At 48.1% G+C, this 26,226-nt stretch overlaps 1 protein-coding gene and 1 pseudogene across 3 annotated transcripts in view; both read left to right on the top strand.

The window, feature by feature from the left end:
• The window catches only part of MEGF11 (multiple EGF-like-domains 11), a 381,035-nt gene that overhangs the window by 20,561 nt on the left and 334,248 nt on the right, over positions 1-26,226 (top strand). The gene's annotated exons all lie outside the window — the stretch shown is intronic.
• On the top strand, positions 18,355-19,164 carry LOC105510533 (annotated as a pseudogene).

The raw sequence follows: 26,226 nt of genomic DNA on the forward strand, positions 1-26,226 counted from the left end.
GGTTGCAGTGAGCCGAGATCATGCTATTGCACTCCAGCCTGGGTGACAAAGCTAGACTCTGTCTCACACAAAAAAAATAATAATAATAGTACTTTCTTATAGCATTGTGAGAATGAAATGTGACATGTATGTTAAGTGCTTAGCAGGACAGTATATGCTATGCTGGCACATAGTATATGCTATGCTAGGTGCTGGTGTTATGAACAGCCCAGTGATTTCAGCACACTACTTAACCTGTTTGGGTAACAGTGCTGTGGAAAATGGACACGGTATTATCTCCTCTAGGGTCACACCTGCCTTTTGTTAACACTAGGAAACTGAGGTGGTGGTGTTATTGCCATAGCCCTATGGCATCTTCGTTCGTAACCTGGGCTTTCATATCAGACTCGGGTCCTCCACTCACCTAGTAGTGTGACATTCGTGAAGCTAGTTAACCTCTCTGAGCCTCTGTTTCCTCATCTGTAAGTTGGTGATACTTTTACTCACCTTGTAGTGTTGTTAGGTGAGTTAAGGCAGGTAAGTATGGCACCTGGCTGGCACAGGGCCTGGCACACGGTAGGCCACGATAAAACTCCTTGCCTTTCCTTTTCCCTTGTAGGCACTCATTTCATTTAGTGCATGACCCTAATCAGAGACTGGAGGCATGAGGAGCGGGGTCTGTTCTCTTGGGGGTGATATGATGAAGCAGAAAATGAAGGCCAGGGTTCAGACCCTAAGGTTCTGGAGCGCCAGCTGGGGAACGAGGCAGGAGCCTAGGATTTTAGAGGAAGCCAACAGGCCAGGAGCAAAGAGAGGGGCAGAGCTCAGATGGCACAAGGCTGTCTAGAGTTCCCCGGGGCTTGGAATGCTGAATCTCTCGCAGCACAGCTGATTCCAGATCCTACTGTCTGCCTTGAGTGGGGCCAGTCCAGCTGTAGGTAAAAGTTTCCCAAAGGCTGGTGGCCAGGACTGGGAGTAGGGAGAGGAGATGATGGGAAATGGCTAAGCTATGGGTCTGGGAAGTTGCTAGCGTTTCCAGAGAAGGTCTCTACAGCCTGTAGTTCTTCGCGCATTCAGGCTGGCTGCCTCAGGGCCACCTTTGACTCTTGAGACCTGCCTCTGGGGGATGTTCGGTTCTGCAGGCTCCTGGCCTAGGCTGCCTGCCGAGGGCAGCTTGGTGGAGGGTTTCTGAGCAGTGTCTGTGGACTCCTCCCACCTGGGTTCAAAGCTCAGCTCAACCACTCATCATCTCGGTAATATGGGGCAAATCCTTTAGCTTCTGTGTACCTCAGTTTTACCATCTGTAAAATGGGCTTAAAATAGAAGCTAACTTGTAGGGTTGTTGTGGGGATTGAGAGTGGGTGAACACTCAGCACAAGGCCTAGCACACAGTAAGGGCTTGGTGAGGGTTAGTTGTTGTTGTTTGAGGATAATAAACACATGTATTCCCAGCTTCCACAAAGCAAATTGTATTTTTCTCTTACTTGCTCTTCCATGACCCAAGGTCTCACTACTGAGGGGGAGAAGGGTGGAGAGGAATATGGAAAAACCAGTGCTTCATTAGTGATTAAGCATCACTATAGCTACCCAAAGGGCCTGTGAAGCTGCCAGAGAAGCTGGTGTGAGCACAAAAGGGTCCAGGGGTGAAGATTAGCAAGGAAAGGAGGGGCGGGAGTTTGAATCAGCAGCTCAATTTATGACTCAGGAGAGGTTTGGAGCATCTGTTTCCATAGAGCCCTCAGGGGCAGCCTGTGTAGGAAAAACAGCTCCTCTCCCTTCTCCAGAATGAAACTTTGTGGAGCCCTGATGTAATTTGGGAGCCTGGAGGGCAGGGCCAGGAAGGGCCTCATGTGCCTTCTTGGCATCTTTGACAACTCCTGTTCTGATCCCGCCATTATCTAGAGGCCGTATCATACCCTATAACAGTCCCCTCTCCCTGGGCAGATTATGTATCCTACTTCTGTCACCCCCAGCGGGGCTCATCTGTAGCACATCCCTTCATGTGAGCTTCACTTGGCCGGGGTTCTGGTCTCTGGAAAGCCCTGCCCTGGGAGGTGGTGGGGGTTGGGATGTGGAGTAGGGCTCCCCTTTACCTGCAGGTCTGATGGAGCCTGCATTTCCCAGCCTGTGTTCTGGGAATGTTCTATAAAGTCTCCAAAAAGTCCGTGGGAAATGGACCTGATTGCTTTCTTTACCCGTGTTTCCTAAACCTATTTAACCATGGGATCTTAGTTTCTATAGAACCCCTTTAACATCCTAAGGAAGTGGTGTTATGGAACCCACTTTGTACAAGGCTTCTGTAGGAAGGAGACCGCTTGGCCAGGAACGGGAATGCTGCCTCTCTGGTTCTGTGGGTCCACACAAACTGAGTGACTTGGACAAGCCAAGCCCCCTCTCTGGGTTTCCATTTCTTCAGCTTTAGAACATATTGATGAGAATAATGCCTCTTCCATCACTTACATACTAGAGTGGGTTTTTAAAAACTCTTTACAATGAAAAATTTTGGAGACCCTAGGTAGAGAGAACAGTATAGCACACTCCCACATCTGCATCACCTGCTTCAGCAATTACTTGCATTTTGCTTATCTTGTTTCATCTCCCCCCCCTTTTACAAGAATGGTTTTGAAGATGAGGTGAAATTAAGTCTATGAAAGTGCCTTGAGAACTTCAAAGTGCTGTACAAATGTAAGACATCTATCATTATTATTATTAACTTTATTATTCTTATTCCTAAAGTTCAAAGTGCTGCACAGATGTAAGGCATCTGTCATCATTATTAGTATGCTTATAATTTCTTATTACTGTCTCTAGTCACATCACCAAAAATGCCCAGTAATGTGGATATTATAGACCTTCATTTGTAAGAAGCTGGGCTGAGCCCTGAGGGGAAATACGTTTTATAACCCAACCCTGCTGCCAGAGGGCTTATAGTCTAGTGGGGGAGGTAAGACAGAAGGTTTGAAAAACAGTCTCACAGTTCCTGGTGGAGCGTGGGCAGCTGCTAGACAAGGGAGCAGGCAATTCTGGAGTAATTCAGGGAAGGGGAGAAGCAGGAGGCAGGGAGTATGTAGCCGGAGGCTTTCCTTCATTGGAGAGATTCCCCTCTACCCGGCTAGTTTGCGAGCTTGCCTGGGCTCAGAAGCAGCTGGAGGGATGAGATGCCCTTTCTGGGCCTGGGCTTGGAGGCAGCTGGAGGGATGAGATGCTCTTTCCGGGACACAGCCGCCTAAACCCTAGTGATGCGGTGGTCCTAAGGAGGACAGATTCTGGGCCTTGGTGAATGACATGAATCTCCCTCTCTTGTAGGAGGTAAAGTCGCTGCCAGCACTAACAGGACAGGAAATTCGCACCACTGCCACTTTCAGACAGAATTTGATGCAGCCTCAAAACAAACAGAGCTTGGGACCAAACAGATCCAGAATAACCCCAGCCTTGCTGAGGCCAACCCCGTTGTCCAATGGGGCCCCCTGGTTTTAGTCACCTAAATTCCAGTTTCCCATCTTGGCCAGCTCTGTGTCCTTGTCCTGGGGGCCTCCACCTGGCTGCTCCCTGCTACCCAGCTCTCTCTACTGTCTAGGCTTTGCCAAGGGTCCTTCCTCCCTGTGGGAGACTTGCCGTTCCTCTTCCTTCCCCAGAGCAGAGAGAGACTCAGAGATTCAGAGTGTGCAGCCTTGGAAGGGCCACCAAAGCTGTCATCCTACTGAATTGTCTATGTAGGAGATGGAATTTCAGTCCCAGATTGTAACTTGTAGGGGAACAAACAGCTCTCTCTTGGCTACCGATAAGTTTGGCTGGAATTTTGCTTTGAAAACATGTGAGCCAAGAGAAGATTTTACATTAAAAAATGTATTTCCAGTTTCCTGGAGAAAATCTGCAACTCCAGGCCCACATTTCTGCCTGGCAACAGTCGAGGGAGCTGAGTGGTGGCCTCCTCGTTCAGCTGGGACATGTGCATATCCAGGTCGCCGTGGCCCACGGGGAGCCTGGGGCTTGTGGATAGTCCTGCTCTGACCCTGGTGGGCTTTGGGGCTGGGGAACCATACCACAGAGAGCTTGGTTGTGCTCAGAGGCTGCAAGGCCAGTTAACCCAAAATTTGTTTCTGCTTGACTTTGTTGTTTCTACTCATGATGGGTTTGTCATCATTATTTGACTAAGAACATTTTTCTTGAGTGATATATCAGGATCTTGGCAGGTGACAAGTGGTGAACACAAGCCGGGCAATTTGATGAGTGCTTAATTAAGGGACCATTTACAAAGGGAAGGGCAGAGTGCAGGAAAATCAGCAAAGGGTAGTGCAGTACCCTGATGCTAGCACCAGTGAGGAGCAGTTACTACCCCCAGGTCTGCAGGGACTTGGAGAGGGTGCTGTGTAAAGAGGCTGCCTGTGACAGGAGCGAGGCCTCCTGGGATGGAGGCAGCCAAATCATAGTGACCCAGCCCAGCCTTCTCCAGCTCTGGGACATCCTGTGGGGTGCCCCACTGCCCAACCCAACTCCTCACATGAAGCCCATGCTTGTCAGCCTCCTGGGCCTGGAGCAGAGGGAAGCGTGGAGAGAAGCTCTGGAGAAACACGTGGAAACCATCCAGCACTGGCAACAGTGTGATAAGGTGATGAGTCCTGCCCCCTCTGCTGGCCTGTGGTAGGAGATGGTTCTGTCTGTGTGGGGATGCTGGTCTGATAATGGGGAGCCGTCCTCACTCTGGGGTAGGGGCTCCTCTTTCTGGGGACCATAGAGCTCGTCCCCTGCAGGCCTCTTGGCCTGGCTTTCTGTCCTGCTGGGTGTGGCTCCTCTGTGTCTTTGTGCATGCGTGAGTGCATGGGCACCCCATCTACCTGACTGCCTCTTTCTCTGGGGCTCCATAGCTTTTCACAAGTAGAAGCCTTCCTTCTAAAAGGAAACCTAGTGGAGGAGGAAGAGCGGGTCTGGCTGTCTGTGGAGGGCTGGCTCGGTAGTCCTGATGGTGGGGACAAGGCTTCACAAGCCCTCGGGCAGGGCTCCGTCTCTTTATTGACTCTCCTACTTGAACGCCCGCTGTGTGTGGTGTTTTCTGAAGAGCCTTCCTGCTGTGATATGATTTACTAAGCTCCCCTGTTCTCGAAGGATCTTCCCCACTAGCCTGCCTTGGATTTTGAGATTCTCTGCAGCTTCCCAGCCCCGGAGAAGGTTAAAACTTAAAGGACCTTTCCACCCCGTCATTTGGCAGAGGGCACACCGAGGCCCAGGGAGAGGAAGTGACTGGCCCATAGTCGTAAGGTGACTTCAGACCCAGGGCAGGAATAGGAACCTGGACTAGCTCTTGGGCTTGGGTGTTCTGTGGCCTCACCCCAGATGCCCTAGCAGGTGTCATTGGAGTGGGGAGGTGGTAGAGTCGGACGGGAAAGCTGGAGCACCCAGAGGCTGGGTGGCTGGGCCCAGCTAGTCTTAGAGGATGGTGTCTGAAGCATGAAAGGATCTACTGTCTAAGTGGACTGGGATGGCCCTTCCCTGGGGACCACAGGCAGAATGGGGACAAAGAAATATAAGATAACATCCATTTCAGGGCATGTCCCAAACAGCAGAAGCCCAGCGCTTCCGTGGCTTGAACTGGGGAAGAAAGGTGCTGTCTTCTCCTTCTCCTCTCCTCTCCCTTCCTGCCCTCTCTGCAGGAGATGCTGAGAAGCTGGGAGAAGCTCAGTGGGGGTCCTGCCCCCGGAGAAGCAGGTATGTGGGTGGGTGGTGGGCATAGAGAAGTGGAAGGAATGACTAGCATTAGAAGGAAGGCCCAAGTTCAGTTCTCCCACTTGGCTGTGTGATCTTGGATACAAATCACTTAAAGTGCTGGGCTTCTGTTTTCATTTGTATGAAATGGGGAAAATAATACCTCAGAGGATTGCTATGAGATTCATTACTATTAATATCCAATATTAATAATAATGCTGAGGATAAAAGGTCTAATTTACTGGGGCTTACTATGTGGCAGGCACTGGGCTCAGCAATTCCCATGCGTTATCCTGTTTAATCCTCACAGCAGCTCCAGGAGGAAACTGAGGCTCAGGATGATCCCGCCAGTAAGCAGCACAGCAGGGACTCAGTGAGGTAATGGAGGAAGGAATTCTGCATGAACTCAGCGTATTTTCTATTGACCAAATCAAAGATATTCCCATGCTGTCAACATTACTACCCAGTCCTTCCCATGAGCTATGGTAATCCTTAGAGATGTCTTCCAGAACGAGGCTTTTCAGAGGCCTCTGCGGACCTGTGTTTCCATGCCTCACACCACTTCCCTGGGAATCCTGCCCGGGTTGTGATTTTCTGAAGGAGGAAAAGAGCCTGGCAAATGGGAGGGCCATCTTGTGGCTTGACTGCTGGCCTCCTGCAACCTGTCCTCCCAGCAGAGCCTGGAGCCCTGGCGGGCTGGAGGACTGCCTCTGGGTACGTGTGTGAGTGTGCATGTGTGAGAGGATGTGTGTGAACACGTGTGTGTTTGTGTGTCCATGTGAGGGTGTGAGTATACATTAGTCACCCCTTATTCTCGGAGGACATTTTCCAAGCCCCTGCAGTGAATGCTGTGGACAGTACCAACCCCTATATAGAGTATGTTTTTTCCTATACATACATACATACCTATCATAAAGTTTAATTTGTAAATTAGGTATAGTAAGAGATTAACAATAACTGATAATAAAATAGACCAATTATAACAATATGGCAGCATCACTACTGTTGTGCTTTGGGGCCATTATTAAGTAAATTAAGGGGCTGGGTGCAGCGACTCATGCCTGTAATCTCAGCACTTTGGGAGGCCGAGGTGGGTGGATCACTTGAGGTCAGGAGTTCGAGACCAGACTGACCAACATGGTGAAACCTTGTCTCTACGAAAAATACAAAAATTAGCCAGGCGTGGTGGTACATGCCTGTAATCCCAGCTACTTGGGAGACTGAAGCAGGAGAATCACTTGAACTGGGGAGGTGGAGGTTGCAGTGAGCGGAGATCATGCCACTGCACTCCAGCCTGGGTGACAGAGTGAGACTCTGTCTAAAAAAAAAAAAAAAAAAAAAAAAAAGGTAAAATAAGGGTTACTTGAACACAAGCACTGAGATACCACTGACAGTCGATCTGATAGCTAAGATGGCCACTAAGTGACTGATGGGCAGGGGGTGTCTACGGCGTGGATACACTAGACGAAGGCACGATTCATGTCCCGGGCTGGAGGGAGTAAGAGGGCATGACATTTCATCACACTACTCAGAATTGCATGCAAGTTAAAACTCATGAGCTGTGTATTTCTTGAATTTGCCATTTAACATTTTTGGACTGTGGTTGGTAACTGAAGCTGCCTGCAGAAAGCAAAACCGTGGATCAGGGGCTGCTGTATGTATGTGTGTTCATGTGAGTGTGAATGTGGGTGTGGACATGACAGTGGGTGGGAGTGAATGTGTGCATATGAACATGTTTGCATGTGCCTGTGTATGTATGTAAGCTGGTGTGTGCTGTGTGCATGCTTCAGTGTGTGATCTCATGTGAATGTGTGCTTGTAAACATATGCCTTTATGTGAGTATATATGTGTTCATGCAAGTGTGTGTATGATAGTGTGCATGTGTGTGTGAGTGCATGGGGTTGTGTGCATGTGTCTAGGATTGTGTATGTATGTACACTGTTTATATGTGCATGTGTGTGCTCAAGTGTGCAGGACCATTTGTGAGCGTGTGCTTGTAAACATAATGCCACTGTGTGAGTGTGTCCACCAGATAAGACCAGATGGGTTAAGGCCACTAGGTTCCTGCCTCCAAAGGGCATCATTAGGAAGCATTCGAATTTTCCAGACCTAATTAAGGAGCCTGGTAAGGTATAGGATGGTACCACCCACTGAGCGCTGGTCTCCCCACTCCTCACTGGGGCTCATGAAAGCCATACTACCTAGGGAGAACAGCGTCCTCAGCCATTGCCTTTCTGGGCAGAGAGCTGGTTTTTATTGCCACTCTTAGGAAAATGGAGTGTGGGCAGTGGGCAAGCATGCTGAAGAGGCCTTTTTTTCGGGCAGAGCTGCTGCCTCTTCCCCATGATGGGAAATGGCTCTTGCAGGTTTGAGCCTTGGCTCTGCTCCCTAATGGGCACTTGGTAGAGGTGCTGGGCTGTGACCAAGTGTGAATCCATGCCAGGCCGCTCACCTTGGCTGGGAGAGCAGATGGCAGGGCCGGGCCCTTCTGGCTGGCTGCTCTGCCCAGCCTGGGCCTTGCTGCACACTGCCTCCTTGTCTTAGGGTCTCGAGAATGGCCAGACCACACGTGCCGCATTCTTTCCTGATTCTTTCCTGTGCCTGTGTTCTCCAGCAAGACCCTTCCTCCCAGGAGGAGAGGGGCTGGCATGCTTGGACTAAGGGGAGAGAAAGTGGGGGAAAGAACAGTGCAGCTCAAGGAGAAATGAGTACTTGGGGGTGCTGATTGAGATGAATATGCATTTTGTAAGCCTTGCCCATCACTAAACCAATTAATGAGATTCACTCCCCCATATAGGGAAATATTACAGCTAATCCTTGGATAGCACTTATGCTATGACAGGTACTTTATATACATATATATATGAGCTATACATATATAAAATGTATATATAAAGTATATATTATATAATATATAATATTATATATTGGCTCACTGCAAACTCCGCCTCCCAGGTTCAAGTGATTCTCTTGCCTCAGCCTCCCAAGTAGTTGGGATTACAGGCATGCACCACCATGCCCAGCTAGTTTTTTTGTTTCTTTGTTTTTTAGTAGAGTTGGGGCTTCGCCATGTTGGCCAGGGTGGTCTTGAACTCCTGGCCTCAAGTGATCCACCTGTCTCGGCCTCCCAAAGTGCTGGGATTACAGGCCTGAGCCACTGTGCTTGGCCAGATACTTTATATGCATTAATTCCTTTTATCCACACACACATCAGCCCTATGAGGTAGATAATGTTATTATCCTTTCAGTTTGCAGACGAGAAAACCAAGGCTCAAAGAGGTGAAGTAACTTGTCCAAGGTCACAGAGCTAGTAATAGGCAGAGCTGGGATTGATGCTAAGTGGTCTGGTTCTGGAGACTGCCGTTAACCACTACATTATATTATGTCTTGAAGTAGCAAAGTGTCCTGTTGTTGATTAAATTTCCCCCATCATGACTGATCGAAAAAAGAGGCCAGTCACCTGTACTGTCCTTCCTGGGCCAAGCAGGGGGCTGACATCTTGAGGAAGGCTGTAGTAGTGGAAGAATACCCAGGGCTCAGCTACCCCGTAGTGGAAGAATACCCAGCGCTCAGCTACCCCAAGTAGGGGGATATACGGGAGGAGTTCAGGCCACTGGGGCTCAGTCCTTCATGAAGCCACACCCTCCACACATAGTGAGTGCCTAAATGACTAAAACAAGAAAAAGATTTGTAGCAGCTTTATTGAAATATAATCCACATACCATAAATTCACCATTTTATTTTTTATTTTATTTCATTTTTATTTTATATTTTTGAGACTGAGTCTTGCTTTGTTGCCCAGGCTGGAGTGCAATGGCGCCATCTCAGCTCACTGCAGCTTCTGCCTCCCAGGGTTCAAGTGATTCTCCTGCCTCAGCCTCCCGAGTAGCTGGGATTACAGTCATGTGCCGCCACGCCTGGCTAATTTTTGTATTTCTAGTAAAGGTGGGATTTTACCATGTCGGCCAAGCTGATGTCAAACTCCTGACCTCAAGTGATCCACCCACCTCTCAATTCACCATTTTAAAATGTACAATTCAATGGTTTTTGGTATATGCACAGAGTTATGTAACCATCACCACAGTCAATTTTGTGGTATAATCCCCACAATTACCCCAAAAAAGTAACCCTATATCCATTATCAGTCACTCCCCATTTCCCCTCCCCCAACCTCTGGCAAGCACTTACCTACTTTTGTCTCTATGGACTTGCCTATTTTGGACATTTCATATAAATGGAATTATACAGTATATGGTCTTTTGTGACTGATTTCTTTCACTTAGCGTGTTTTCAAGGTTCATCCATGTTGTAGCATGAACTAGTTAGTACTTCATTCCTTTTTATTGCCAAATAATATTTCACTTTATGGATATAGCATGTTTTATTTATCCATTCATCAGTTGTTAGATATTTGGTTTCCTTCTGTTTCCTGGCTATTATGAATAATGCTGCTATGAAATTCATGTACAAGTTTTTGCATGGACACATATTTTCGTTTATGTTGAGTACACACCTAGGAGTGGAATTGCTGGGTTATATGGTAACTCTATGTTTAACATTTGAGAAACTGCACGACTGTTTTTCAAAGTGGCTACACCATTTTACATTCCCACCAGCAGTCTATGAGGGTTTTAATTTCTTCATATCCTCATCAGCATTTGTTATTATCTGAGTTTTTGATTATAGCCATCCTAGTGGGTTTGAAGAAGTTATCTCAAAGTGGTTTTTATTTGCATTTCCCTGAGGATTAGTGGTGTTGAGCATCTTTTCATGTGCTTATTGCTCACTTATATACCTTCTTTGGAGAAGTGTCTATTCAGATCCTTTGCTCATTTTAAACTTGGGTTCTAAGAAGATGAATGAATGAGCCAGCCTACTACATACCAGGCACTGGGGAGACCAAGATGAATGAGACCTAGTCCTTGCCCTTGGGAAGCTTATAGCTCCTTAATTGTGCAGGAGATGAACACAAGACAAACACAATTGTATAGGAGGCAAACACAAGGAGTCAGAGAGATACAGTAAATGCTTGAACAGCAATAGGTGCGAGAGGCTGTGGGTGGCTGCTGGTGAGTGCATCTGACCAGGTGTCAGGGAAGGAAGGCTTCCTAGAGGAGAGGCCATTTGAGCTGAGACTTCAAGGGAGATAGGGGAGAGTAGGTTTGAGGAAAGGCCTTTTGAGTGGAAGAATTTGCTCTGGAGAAGGCCCAAGGCATAGTTGGAGAGCAGCTGGGAAATCAGGAGCAGGATGAATGACGAGGCAGGGCATCTGGAGTTTGGTACTGGGTCCAAGGAGAAAGAGCCAGGAGATATACCTGTGTACTGAGGATCACGGAGTTGGAGACGCTCAACTTGGGTTTAAATTTGCCATCAAAACCCTGCTTGTCCTCAAGGCCTCCTAACAGAATTGCTGAAGCTGCTGCTGTGGTACCGGGTGGGTCCTTTTATGTTTTAGTAATTATCCTGTCACCCACCAAAAATAATTTCATCTTGGGAAGAAGGGAGGTTTGGTGGTATTGAAAAACTGCTGCCACATAAGTGCAAGTGGCCTAATTGGGATTCATAAATCCACTTTTTAGCAAGCACAATTAGGAATACTTATTGCTGGCCAGCTTGAGGAAATCAGGAAAGTGCTGTTAGCAGGGGCAGCTTTTATGTGGCTTTATTTAATGGGATTGAAGACTTGGTTTGATCCTGGCATCTCAATTAGTCACAAAGGGAGCACGTCTCAACTTAAAAGGGGAATTTTATCCCAAAGTTTAATTCTCAGGGGGTTGTTAGGCAAAATTATAGTACGAAGAGAGATCTTGTTAGAGTGTTCTTTAGGGGAAAATGTTAAATCCCATAAAGTTTGGAAAAAGATAAGGGAATCCCCCACAAATCAGACAAAATATGGACAGAATTTGGAGAGACATATGCTCAAATAAAGAGAGGTCTGTCCCCACTCCCTCCCCACTTCTCTCTGCCTTCTAAGTGCTCAGCTGTGCCAGGGCTGTGGGGAGGGTGGTATGGTCTGAGTCCTTAGGAGCTGGTGGTCTGGCTGGAAAGGGTGAATGAGGCCCCCTGACGGTTATGAAATTATGTGAGGTCTGTAGATACCAAGGGCAACGGAGGGTAGAAGCAACTGTCCGTGGAAGGAGGGACCCTTGCAGGCTAGAATAATCTGGAAAGCTTTCAAGGGAGAAGAAGCAAGACTGAGCTGGGGCCGGAAGGATGGACAAGATTCAGGAGTGTGGGAGGGCCAGGCAGCCCCTTTCTAAGGAGAGTTGCAGAGAGGAAAACAGAAGTACTGAATGCAGTTGGGAGGCCTGGGGGCTGGTCCCTGCAGGCTGTTACCCCACCGTGGGACTCAGGCCAGCACCTTCCCCTCTGTGGATCTCAATGTCCTCTGGAGTGTTTTCTGAGAGTCATTCCAGCCTTGACTCTGTGGGATATGGAACAGAATCTGGCTCTCTAGAGTTGAAGGAGCTGTGGGAGGGACAGAGAGGCTGCGATTGAAGAGGGATGGTGGTGGTATTGCATCAGGCGGCAAAGGAACTCCAGGGAATTCCATGTTTATGGTGGAAACATGACACAATATGAACGTATTGTGTCCTTTGGGGAGGTAGAGTGAGGAACATCTGAAGATCCTCATGTCTTTGGGGCCAGGGCACTCATGGGTGCAGACAATTCAGGAAGACTCCACAAAGAAGGAAGGGTTTCCAGTTGCTCCTTGATAATGGATGAATGAGAGCTCGATGGTCTTTGTGCTTTGTGTGAAGGAAGGAGCCCTGCCTTGGAGTCAGGAGATTTGGGTCTTGGGATCCCCCTTCTGCCCATGTTGGCTGTGTGTCCTTGGATGAGTTATACAATCTTGCTGAACTAAGGCTTTTTTGTCTGCAGAATGGAGATTTAATGATTGTTACTTCACAGTCTTGCAAGAATTAAATGAAAGAAAATAAATTGCCTGGCCCACAGCAGGTGACTAATTGTGTTGATTCCCTTCCCTCCTTCCTGTTCCTCATCCACCTCCCCAAAGTGTTCCTCTTGCCACTTGGAAAACTAGGGTTCTTACACTTGCCCTGCTTTTAGCCAGGGTCTTGTTGGGGCTTAAAACATGTATAAAAACTGCTTTGTAAGTGTTTTTTGCACTCATAAAGGAGTGACTCTTGCTTGCAAGACCTTTTGGAATGGTGCTAGAACAATGATGGAGGAGAGAAGGGAAAGAAGGGAGGGATGGTAAATGGGGTCTTAGAGCAGGGGGTAGTTATTAGCTGCACCCTATTAACTCTGAGAGCTAGATGGCCTTGCAGAGCCTGTTTGGGGATCCAGAGTGCATGGTCTGAGCTTCAGGGGCAGCCCAGCCTTTATGTTGGTCTAGATGCAGAGACCTGGAAGGCCCGTATGCTGGAGGAACCTGGGTTCCCAGGAGAACCTTGTTTGACCTTGGAATAAAATACAAGGCAGGTGAGTGAACAAAGAGGAGGAGTTGCATTGGTTGGGTAAATTCGGAAGCTAAGATTTACTTAGCACCATCCATGTTATAGCCATTGCTTCAGGTGCTGTTGCTTCTATTATCTCATATGTAATATGTGCACCATGTGTCATTATTCCTGTGTGAGAATTTACATGCAAGGAAGCTGAGGTTCAGAGAAGGGGAGTAATTTGCCCAAAGCTACAGAGTTAGTATGTGATGAGGCCAAAATACTAACCTGGGTCTGTCTGACTCCAGAGCTTGCCAGGAGCCAACTTTGCAAGGTAACATTTTAAAATTTACTTTTATAAAACATGTTGAATCCTCCCTACACTTAAAATTTTTTAAAAATTTGGAATAATTTTAGACTCACATAGAAGTTGCAAAAATAGTAGAAAGTTCTTGGGTACCCTTCACCCAGCTTTCACCCTGATGATGACCAAAACCAAGAAATTGACATTAATACCACTTACTAAACTGCAGCCCTTACTTACATTTCACTTTACATGCACTCACTTTTTTGGGGAAGTGTATATTCCTATGAATTTTGTGATATGCATTAATTTACACAACCACTACCACAATCAGAACTGCTGATTTAAAACTCCTAGCAACTCCTGTGGCTGGGCATGGTGGCGCATGCGTATAATCCCAGCAGTTTGGGAGGCCGAAGCAGGAGGATCACTTGAGCCCAGAAGTTTGAGACCAGCATGGGAAACACAGTGAGACCCTGTCTCTATAAAAAGTAAAAAATTAGCCAGGTGTGGTGGCACACACCTGTAGTCCCAGCTACTCAGGAGGCTGAGGTGAAAGGATCACTTGAGCCTGGGAGGTCAAGGCTGCAGTGAGCCAAGATCATGACACTGCACTCCAGCCTGGGTGACAGAGTGAGACCCTGTCTCAAAACAAAGTGAGAAAAAAAAAAAAAACCAACAAAACTTCCTTGTGCTACTCCTTTATGGTCATACCCTTCCTTTCCTCTTACCCTGGCAACCACAGATCTGTTCTCCATCACTCTGATTTTGTCATTTTGAGAATGTCATATAAATGGGATCATACAGTAATCTTTTGAGATTGGTTTTTTCTCACTCAGTGTAATTCCTTAGATTGTTGTGCCATCAATTCATTAATTTTTATTGCTAAGTAGTATTCCATGGTGTATTCATTTTCTAGGGCTACCATAAGAAACTACCACATGGTGGGAGGTGGGGGGAGTCTTAAAACAACAGAAATTTGTTTTCCCACAGTTCTAGAGGTTAGAAGTGTGAAATCAAGGTATTGAAGGTTCTAGGGAAAAATCCCTCCTTGCTTCTCCCCAGGCCTTGGTGCTGCTTGGAGATGCACTGCTCCAGTCTCTGTCTCTGTTGGCACATGGTCTTCACGTGGCCTTCTCATAAGGACACCGGTCATTGGATTTAGGGCCCACCCTAATCCAGTATGACCTTATTTTAACTAATGCTATCTGCAGAGACCCTATTTCCAAGTAAAGTCACATTCTGAGGTTCCGGGTGAACATGAATTTTGGGGGAACACTATTCAACTTGATATACGTGGTATGGATGTACCACAGCTTGTTTAATGATTCACCCATTGGAGGACAGCTGGGCTATTACAAATAAAGCTGCTATAAACTTTCTCATATAGGTTTTTATGTGAACATGAGATTATCTCTGGAATAAATGCTCAAGAGTGCAATTGCTGGGTTGTATGGTAGATGCATTTTTGTTTTTGTTTATTTTTCGAACACCAGTGCCACTTGCCAAGCACGTTTAATTTTTTAAGAAACTGCCAAAATGTTTTCCAGAGTGTCTATACCATTTCAAATTCCCATCAGCAATGTATGAGTGATCCAGTTTCTCCACAACCTTGCCAGGACTGGGTGTGGTGGTGTTTGTACTTCAGCTATCCTGATAAGAGCTTCTGCGTGAGATCTCATTGAGGTTTTAATTTGCATTTCCCTAATGGCTGATGATGTTGAGCATTTTTTTCGTGTGCATATTTGCCATCTGTATGTCCTCTTTGGTGAAGTGTCAGTTCAAGTGTTTTACTCATTTTTAAAAATGACTTTTTGACTTCTTACTGTAGAGTTTAGAGAGTTCTTTATGCAGCTGGTAAGTCCTTTGTTGGATATGTGATGTGCAGATATTTTCTCCTGCTCTGTACAGTGTCTTTTCATTCTCTTAACAATGTCTTTTGCAAAGCACTTAATTTTCATGAGCTCTAATTTATTGATGCTTTCTTTTATGGATTGTACTTTTGGTGTCATGTCTAAGAACTCTTTGCCCTAGGAGATCTTCTTCTATGTTTTCTTCTAGAAGGTTTTACATGTCACATTTAAGACCGTCCATTTTGAATTTAAATATATAAACATTACATCTCTCTGTCTATAGACATGTCTATGTCTCTATCTCTATATGTAGATAAGGTTTAGGTTAAGGTTCTTTTTTTTTTTGTCTGTGGATATCCAGTTGTTCTGATATCATTTATTGGAAAGGCTATCTTTTCTCTCCCAACATCTTTAAGCTTCAGTGTGGTGGGGTAAACAGGCACTTCAGACTGATTTTACTGCTAAGGAAGCTGAAACCCAAGGAAGCTGGGGGACTGGTTTGAAGTCACACTGTAAGCCATCAACAGATGGGGCTAACATCCGAGTTTTCATGGTCCAAGTGCATTCTATTTTAAAGGTGAGAAAACTGAGGTACTTAGTGCCAAAACAGGCCCTGGCTTCCCACTAGGGGCCACCTTTTTTGTTTTGTTTTGTTTTAATCAGTTCCCAGGGGGCCACCCTTTGTGAAGCAAGTGGACAGGCAAGCAAACAATTAAAAATGAAAGTTCCACATTTTGGCAGTAAAACCTTCATCCCTGCTCCAGTGCCTCCATCTCCACGTGAAACTCCTTGGAGCAGGAGGGTTTGATTGGCTGGGTGCCACAGGGATCAAGCCTGGACCAGAGGAGTGGGTCCTAAATGGGAAAATCAGGTTCGGGGGCAGATTGCAGGGGTCTCTTCCTTGGCTTTTAGAGCTTGATGACTCTTGCTGGGGAGCCCTGGCAGAAGGCCCTGTGAGCCCTGCCCTGGCATGCGGGTGTGTTGGCAGCATTTGGGGATCATTGCTATGGTCCTGGGAACAGGCTTTTAGCTTAATGGAACCAAGTGTCTTAAAATGGCAACTCATCAGTTAGCTTTCATTTTGTTCCTTTCTTTAATGTATCTCCCTCTAGGGATGAACCACATTGATGTAAATGCTGGGTGATTTTTCCCCCATTTTTAAATTTTGGGGACATAGAGGTGATTGTCAACTGTAACAACCCAGCCGAAACCAATAAAAGTATCTCTTTCCTTCATTGAGAGAAAGAGGCTTCCAATAAATCTTGTAAAATGGCAGTGCTTGTGCCCTTTTCTGAGAAGGATGCTGGGGAGATATGCCAAGAGCTGCCGAGAGATTACCCAGCAAGTTATTGGCTTCAGGGCACCGAATTTCCCACAAAATAACAGAGAAGCTGGGGTGAATAGGGACAGGGACCTGACCCTTCTCCATTACTCATCTGAGGCCCAAGCCTCTCTCTGGGGAGGGATGCTTGGGGCATAAGCTTTCTGGATGGTTCCTGGGAAAGTGTGGAGTCAGGAGGCCTGAGTTCTCGAAGCAGATCTGCCAGGGACTGGCTGTGTGGACGGAGGCAAAACTCTTCCCTTCTGTGGGTCCCCTTGGGTCTGACATGAGGGATTGGATGAAACGAAGGGTCTCATGTCACCCCAAATTCTGTGGTACCCACAACATCAGGGATTGTCTCCATCTTGGCCATGAAAATTCCCTTTCCTGTGCATTAATCTCCTGGCCAGGTACTTCTGACCTGGAAGATGTGAACACATATTTGCATGTTGGCCGCCTCTACAAAGAAAGTCCCACACTTTTGTGGGGGATACAGAGGGTCTTTTTAACATCAAATAACAAGTTCCATACCTGGGAGGAGTGACGAGTCAGTTCACATCACAAGCCTCAGCTGCATAGCTGTCCTGTGAAGCAGGTGTTGGTTAAACACCACATCCAAAGAGGCCCATCTTCACACTCATCTTCCTGCTAAGCCTAGTCTGTGTGAGAGGGAGCTGGAGGCTGCCCCTGTGCAGATGGACCCTCTCTCTTAGCCACTTTCCCTCTCTGGGCCCCAGGCTCCTTATCTCTGAAAGGAGAGAGTTGGACCAGCTGGTCTCTGAGGCACCATCTGTGGATAGCTCATGATCGTCTGTCTTGTTCTAGACATGCCCCCGACTTAGGTCAGGTTCCCTGAGAAATAGACTCTGAGGTGGAGATTTCATGCAGCAAGATTTGTAGGGAGTGCCCTTGGTATCAACACCTGGAGGAAGTGAAGGAAGCAAAAGGAGCAGAAAGAGAAGTTGGGCTGCAATGCGGTTGTAACCAAGGCCTCAGCCAGTCCCTTGGGGTGCTCTGCAGATGGCCCTGCAGAATTGCCCTGCCTTGAGGCAAGAGGGCCAGGCCTTTGAAAGCACCTCTTCCCTTTAGCCAACTAACCAGGCCTTGGAGGTGGCTGCCCTCAGGTTTGGGGTGTATCCTAGAGCCAAGTGGCTCTCTGTGGCTGAGGATAATTCTAGAGAGTGACTTGGGAATGAGTGCCTCAGTCCTGAAGGGGGATCTGGGCAGCATACTGTAGCCTTCAGCACATCCCTCCTCCTCCTTTCCCTCTAAATACCCCAGCCTGAGATACATCCATTTCTGTGTTAGAAAATCTAGCCCAGATTTCTGTACCTCTGACTGTCAGCTGCTTCCAGGTTGGACCAGGGTCTGAGCAGCACTAGGACTTGCCTCTCTGCTGCCTGCCTTCTGTGGTTTGCCTGGGACCTGTGCTACGCCAGAGAAGGTGGAGGTTGGGGTGAGTTGCTCAGCAGGGCCCTGGAAGGCAGGAAACATCTTGTCTTCCACAAACAAGGCTGAGTACCAGCTGTGTGCAGGGTACTGGGTACAGTGCTACTGTGAGAGGTCCAGGACCCAGATTAGGAAGATCTCTGGCTGAAGGGAGTTTGTACGTGAACTGACTCTTCTGCAGTTCTGTGCCTCAGTGTCTCCTTCTTGGGGCAATGATAGGGCACCCTTAAGAACCACAGCGACTTCCCTGGGATGTGGATCCTCCTACATGATGGCTGCAGTCCCCTAAGCTTGGACAGTGCATAATTTTAAGAAGGATCTGGCTTTCTCCTCCCGCCGCTCAAGATGCCGAAAGGAAAGAAGGCCAAGGGAAAGAAGGTGGCTCCAGCCCCTGCTGTCATGAAAAAGCAGGAGGCCAAGAAAGTTGTGAATCCCCTGTTTGAGGAAAGGCCTAAGAATTTTGGCATTGGACAGGACATCCAGCCCAAAAGAGACCTCACCCACTTTGTGAAATGGCCCCGCTCTATCAGGTTGCAATGGCACAGAGCCATCCTCTGTAAGTGGCTGAAAGTGCCTCCTGCCATTAACCAGTTCACCCAGGCCCTGGACCACCCAACAGCTACTCAGCTGCTTAAGCTGGCCCACAGGTACAGACCAGAGACAAAGCAAGAGAAGAAGCAGAGGCCATTGGCCCGGGCCGAGAAGAAAGCTGCTGGCAAAGGGGACGTCCCCACTAAGAGACCACCTGTCCTTCGAGCAGGAGTTAACACCGTCACCGCCTTGGTGGAGAATAAGAAAGCTCAGCTGGTGGTCACTGCACATGACGTGGATCCCATCGAGCTGGTTGTCTTCTTGCCTGCCCTGTGTCGTAAAATGGGGGTCCCTTCCTGCATTATCAAGGGGAAGGCAAGACTGGGCCATCTAGTCCACAGGAAGACCTGCACCACTGCCACCTTCACACAGGTGAACTCGGAAGACAAAGGCGCTTTGGCTAAGCTGGTGGAAGCTATCAGGACCAATTACAATGACAGATATGATGAGATCCGCCGTCACTGGGGTGGCAACGTCCTGGGTCCCAGGTCTGTGGCTTATATCGCCAAGCTTGAAAAGGGAAAGGCTGAAGAACTTGCCACTAAATTGGGTTAAATGTACACTGTTGAGTTTTCTGTACATAAAAATAATTAAAATTAGATTTTCCTTCAAAAAAAAAAAAAAAAAGAGGGATCTGGAATCCTTCCCCCAAAGACTCCACCAGGCCAACAGCTGCCATTGAGCTATCACCTTTGCGTCAGCATCAATGGGAAGTTCAATTTACAGCCTGTGGCTTTGGAGAGACTTTGTGACAGAAGCCATCAATCTCTGCATTTCAAATTTATTTTATTTTATTTTATTTTTCCAGCCTGAGTGACTGTTCTGCTGTGAACTCTGTCTAATCACCTTGCAGGCAGTTGAAGGAGAGTGGGTGTCCCCTTGATCTATGGGGTTTATGTGCATAATTTCCTTTAATTCATCTCAGACGTGTTGGAGAGCCTCGGTTGAGAATGATTTTCAAAGTCTCTCACTGAAGTTCAAAGATGCATTTCTCCAGCCGAACCAGTAAATTACAGGAGCAATTTGCCATGAATTTCCAATGTGGAGCCATTCCTAGGTCCTCTCAGGGTGCAGGCTGCTCTCCCTCCATTCCCTCCTGCCAGTGGAGGTGGAGGCTGTGGCCTGGTGTCTGGAGAGCATCTCCTCCCAATGTTCACTGAACTGTTTATCCCAACCCACTGGTCTTCCTGGCCCCCGACTCTGCTGACCCTCCTGTTCCCCGTTTCAGTCTTGTCTCAGACCTGTGCTGATGCCTCATTTTTGGGGGTGGGGAGCTCCAGGTCAATTGTACACTCTGGTACAGACAAAACTTTGATCCTGAGTGTATGTCTTCACACTTTATATGTCTGTATGACAAATGCAATTTCTGCCTCAAGACTGTCAGTCATTTTCTGATGTGATCTATGTAGCTCTGCTTGAATTGAATCAGCTCCTATGTTATTGTGACAGTTTATTTGGTAAGAAAATGAAATAAGATGTGTAAATTAAAGTGGAGGTGTGCTCTGTGCAATGTGGAGGTTCCCAGGGCTCAGGTGGTCCCTCTGGGGGCATTTCCATTCTCAGTTCTTTCTCCTCCTCTTTTTCCCACTGCTTGCATTGGGCTCACAGCTCTACTGCCCTCTAAGCTCAGGTCTAAGAGATCAATGTGAAGATACAAAGCGATGGCTGAGGGAAGGTAAAGATGCTGGGATACTGTCAAGAGCCCAGCAGATAAAAAGTGAAAATGCACTGAGACTAGAACTCAGATTAAGCTTTGTGGTCTTAATGCAGAGGGCTGCAGAGAGCACGTATGAGTGTGTAGGAGGAGGTGTTAGAGCTCCAGATGAGAGGTTCATGGTAAAGAGAACATCAGGACTCTTTCCCTGTGCATTCCATGTGCTTCTGCCTCCCTCCTGCTCCTCAGCCCTCGCCATGCAGGACCATTGCTGACCTAGGGTAGCAATCTTTTTCTTTTTCTTTCTCTACATGCCTCCTCTCCCCTATTCTCCCCTCCTCTCCTCTTACCCCCATCTTCTGTCCACACACACTCATTTCTCTCCAGCTTTCAGCCTGGCCTTGGGTGCAGTGTTATTGCAGGGGGAAGGGGCAGCCTGTGCCCTGTGTGTGGCAAGGGTGCCCACAGCATCCTGAGTTCCTTCGAGGAGAGGTCGATCTTGGGGTGAGATGGCAAATAAACACACACAAGATAATGCAGTGAGAAGGAGGGTGTGTGGGAGCTTCCAGGAGAGAGGAGGTGTCTCTGCCTGAACAGTCCTTGGCAGCAATGGATCCTACCTGGCTGGCTTTACCTATAAGTAATCCCAATTAATCAAACCACCACTTCCCTCCTCCTGGAGGCCTGCCTGTTTTTCTTCTGCTGTGTCATTCCAGCTGCTGTTGTACAGGCCTCGGCCGGGAAAGCGAGGGCTTGTTCCTTGCTCAAGACCTCCCAGGTCACATTGCGAGAGTCATTTCCCCTGTAGCATGAGGACCAGAACTGGGAGGGGTCAGGCTGGGAGCAAGAAACCACCTACAGCAAGGACAGGGATGAAGTTTGTCCTCAGAAGTGGTCTGCTCTGGCCAGGCACAGTGACTCACGCCTGTAATCCCAACACTTTGGGAGGCCGAGGCGTGAATCACCTGAGGTCAGGAGTTTGAGATCAGCCTGGCCAACATGGCGAAACACTGTCTCTACTAAAAGTACAAAAATTAGCCAGGCGTGGTGGTGCACGCCCGTAATCCCAGCTACTCAGGAGGCTGAGGCAGGAGAATCGCTTGAACCCGGAGGCAGAGGTTGCAGTGAGCCGAGATTACGCCACTGCACTCCAGCCTAGGCAACAAGAGTGAGACTCCGTCTCAAAAAAAAAAAAAGTGGCCAGCTCATTCTCAGTCTCCTTTGCTCCCTAGGCATATCTAACTAACTGCTTCTGAGGTCTCAGGAGAAGGGTCGGTGGCTGTTTCCTCACCAGGCGGTGAGTGGGTTTCTCTGGTTGGGGAGCCATCTTGGGGCCTCTGAAAGTTCCCTGGGATAGTCACTGGCAGTGTTGCCCTGCGTGGAGGCGCTGGTCAGCTTAGCTCCTGGCAGCGGGAGACAGCTTGCTGAGCTGAATCCTCTGAAATGGCACTGTCTAATGTCGTATACTAGCCACATGTGGTTATTTAAATTCAAATTAATTAAAAATAAATAATTCAAGGCTGGGTGTGGTGGCTTGCACCTGTAATCTCAGTGCTTTGGGAGGCTGAGGTGGGAGGATTGTTTGAAGCCAGGAGTTCAAGGCCAGCCTGGGCAACATGATGAGACCCCCTTCTCTATTAAAAAAAAAAAAATCCGTTTCTGGATGGAAAAGGAGATATACCATGCAAACACTAATCAGCACAAAGGAGGAGTGCCTAGCTCACTATCAGACAAAAGGTTCTGTTAGGCTGAGTTAGAGATTGTCAACTCCACGAGGGCAGGAATTTTGTCTGTGGGGTTCACTGCTGTGTCCTTACCATCTGGAAGAATCCTTGGCACATAGTAGGTACTCAGTGTTTGGACACTTGAGGATTGCTAGCCTTGATGCTGCCACCATCTTTCTGTGTGAACTTGGACACATTGCTTCCCCTCTCTGGGTCTCTTCATCCATAAATCGAAGGGTTGGCCTCATCTCTGGCATCCCTTTCAGCTTTAATGAGCTATGATCTTAAGTATCTAGTTGGCTGATTTCATTTATTTTATTCACAAGGAGGGGTCAGAGAGAGCAGGAGAGGATGAGGTGGCAGATTTGATTTTTGATTTCAGGTCTCAGTTAGCTGTGGCTCACCAGCACTTCCCCAGTGCAGGGATTTGCAGGCCTCATCTCCTGCGGCCTCTCCTTTCTGCCTGTCCTTTGTCTACGATTTCCCGATATCACCAAACAGCTTCTTGGCCCTCCCTCGCAGATCTACAGGACTGGAAGCCCGGGCGGGGCATGAGGGGCTCACTCCATTCACACAGCTTGGCCCTCCCTGCCTCCACTGTCCGACCCCGCAGCTCTTTCTCCCTTTGGATACCTTCTGTGTTCCATGGTTTAAGGTAAACTGCTGGAGCCTTCAACTTGAGTCCCAACTGCTGGCGCTCCTGTATGGCTGTGGGGGTCCTTGGCAGGAAGTCCCTGGCAGTGGGGACTCTGTGCGGGCTGCCACCTTAGGACATCTGCCAGCAAGCCTCCGGGGATGGGCTCTGACATGGGGATGCCGCGTGTGCGGACGGAGGCCAAGCAAAGAGTTGGCAGTGGGGGTGGAAGGAAGCGCATTCTTGTGTTACTGGGGGACTCTGTGCCAAGAGGAGGAAAATAAATGTAATTACCTTCACTACTGGGATCCTGGCAGAGTGAGGGACCAGCCCAGCCTGGCTGTAGGGCTCTTCAGGCTGAGGGTTTGGTCATGCTAGGAGGAGAAACCTGCTTTATCTTCTCTCTCTCTCTCTTTTTTTTTTTTTTTAGACGGAGTCTTGCTCTGTCGCCCAGGCTGGAGTGCAGTGGCCGGATCTCAGCTCACTGCAAGCTCTGCCTCCCAGGTTTACGCCATTCTCCTGCCTCAGCCTCGGGAGTAGCTGGGACTACAGGCGCCCGCCACCTCGCCCGGCTAGTTTTTTAATATTTTTTAGTAGAGACGGGGTTTCACGGTGTTAACCAGGGTGGTCTCGATCTCCTGACCTCGTGATCCACCGGTCTCGGCCTCCCAAAGTGCTGGGATTACAGGCTTGAGCCACCGCGCCCGGCCTGTCTTCTCTCTTTCTTAGAGGCTTAGGACAGGGCCAGGGAGGGCACCCTAGCTTCCCTTTTGCAGCCAGTCCGCCCAGGATCCACCCAGCCTGTGCTGATAGGGATGGGAAATACAATCCAGACGGTGGAGAGATGATAGGTGGGTGCCGAGTCCCACCTATGTGTGCCAGGCCTGGGGTTCAGCTGTGGTGTGTAAGTGACTGTGTGTGACAGGGGTCCTCCATCGCTTTGGGTTGCTGTGATTGCCACTTGCTCCCCAGTACCGGTTCCTTTGTTGCCCTTCCTTGCCCTGCCCTATGCCCTGGAGAGGCTCGCTCTTGCGTAGGCTCCCTTGCTTTCTGTCTTTGGGTTGGGTTTGGCCGGTGGGAGACCCTGCGGGAGACTGGCAGGCGGGAGGAGAGGGAGGTTGAGGTGTCTCCCCCTGCCTGGGCCCTGGCAGTGGCTGTGTCCTCACAGCCCCCCTCGCTCTCAGCTCCGGTTCTTGCCGGGCTCCTGCGAGCCTTCTACTTCTCTCTTCTCTTTGCCCTTCAGGACTCGGCGTGGTGATGTCTTCCCACCATTACAAAGTCCTGAGTGTTTTCACATCGCTCGTGGATGCCCACAGTCCCGCCCTGCCTGGATAAACAGGCCGTTTCAGTAAACTCTGCTCAGCTAAATGCTTTTGAGAGAAATTCTGGTGGTTTCTTTGAGTCTTGAGATTTTTTATTTTGTTTCATAAGGTCTGTGCTGTGGTCTGTATGAGTGATTTGGGTCCTTAGGGTAATGAGTCAGTGTATTTTTCTGTGACTTCTCTGACAGGGTAGTTATGTAGAGAAGGGAAGATGAAATGAGCCTTAGCATAGCATTTTGAACATACCCAGGGGAGGGTGAGGGCTACCACTTTCAAGAGACTTCCTCGTGTACCATGTGGGTCAGGAGAGTGTCTTACTCAGTGTCATAGTCAAAATATTTGACAATTAGCACATCATAGCTCCGACCAATCAGAATGAGGCACTGAGCTGTGTGCCTGGGCTGGCTTCCCACCTCTGCCTGGGCGCACCCCTCCTGGGGAGGGAACGCTGATTGGCTGGGAGACCCTCGGCTTCCTTGAGTGCAGCTTACATTGGATGATTTTCTTTCTTATGGTCAATGGCAGAGGCTTGTCTTACAGAAAAAAAATGCAAAGAAAACAAGTTAATATGTATGTGATACCTCCAGGGGAATGGAGGTGGCAGTGGGAGAGGAGGTGCCTGGAGGTTTCTGGTGAGGTGCAACTTGGAGTGGCCGTTGGGAGGGACAAAGTCCCTCTCTTCTTCCCTCTGGAGTGTAGGCAGCTGGTCGCCTAGGAGGGCGGCTGGTCCAGAGCAGGCTAGAAGTAGGAATGTGTGGCAGGGTTGATACTGTACTCTAAATTCATCCTTGACTGCTAGTTTTTTCTTGCCATCTGTGACTTGCTGCTTCCCCTTGTCCTGGGGATTCGAGTCCAGCTCTTCCTGGAACCAGTGGCCCTGGAGATATTCATTGCTGGGAATTACCTAGAAAGCAGAGATGTTGCCATGTTTGCGTTTCATTCTAACGTGCTTCCTGCTCCTGAGAGGAGGACATGCTGCGGGAAGAATTCCAGGCAGGAATCTCGCCTTGGGAGGGTAGCCTTTCTTCCTGGGCCTCAGTTTCCCCAGATGATCTTGAAAGTCCCTGTCCCCTTTAAAATCCTGTCTCTGTGGAATGCAGTCGGTTTTCCTTTGCGTGCAGGGCATCATTCCACCCATGCTTCCTTACCCAGAATCCTCCACACAACTGAGCTTTCATGTTGCAGGATACTTGGCCTGGGGTGGTTGGGAGGTGGGTGGTGGTAGAGCATCGAGATGATTCCCACTTCCGCTCCCCTTAGCAATCAAACTTCGTTCCTCTGGTTCTAGAATTCTGATAAGTGGGTCTAAGAAGCTGTCATTCCCAGGCAAGGCTGGGACTAGAGTGAGATAGGCAGGGCACTTAGGGTCAATACTTAAGGAAGCACTCACTCTCAGATGCTGACCCTGCCGTTAGACACCCTGAGAGTGAGCGATTCTTTACATTTGTTTGAATTAAGTTCCTATTTCATAACCAGGATATTGACATGAATGTAGTCAAAATATAGAACATTTCCAGGCCTGGTACGGTAGCTCACACCAGCAACCCCAACACTTTGGGAGGCTGAGGCAGAAGGATTGCTTGAACTCATAAGTTTGAGACCAGCCTGGGCAACAGAGAGAGACCTCATCTCTACTAAAAATTGAAAGTAAAAAATTAGCCAGATGTGGTGGTACACAACTGTAATCCTAGCTACTTGGAAGGCTGAGGTGGGAGGATCACTTGAGCCCAGGAGCTGGAGGCTGCAATTATGTTCACGCCACTGCATTCCAGCCTGAGTGACAGCAATGAAAAAGAAAAGCATTTCTATCACTACAAGGATCTCTCGTGTTGTTCTTTTATAACTTCACTCACTTCCCTCCAACCCTTACCCTTTCCTAAACCCCAGGCAACCACTAATCTGATCTCCATTTCTATTATATTCTCATTTCAAGAATGTTATATAAATGGAGTCCTATAGTATGTAACCATTATGAATGGCATTTTTCACTTAGCGTAATTCTCTGGAGATTTATCCAGGTTGTTGAATTTATATAGTATTTTATGGTATGATTGTATCATAGTTTGTTTAACTATTCACTCTTTGAAGGGCATCCAAGTTATTTCTAGTTTTTGGCTGTTACAAATAAAGCTACTATCAACAACATTCTTGTATAGGTTTTTGTGTGAACACAAGTCTTCATTTCTCTGGGATGAATGCTGAGGAGTATAATTGCTCATATGGTGCTTGCATATTTAGTTTTTAAAGACACTGCCAAACTATTTTCCAGACTAGCTGTAGCCTTTTACATTC

This window comes from Colobus angolensis, unplaced genomic scaffold (genome assembly GCF_000951035.1).
Source record: "Colobus angolensis palliatus isolate OR3802 unplaced genomic scaffold, Cang.pa_1.0 Scaffold19, whole genome shotgun sequence".
Lineage (NCBI taxonomy): Eukaryota > Metazoa > Chordata > Mammalia > Primates > Cercopithecidae > Colobus > Colobus angolensis.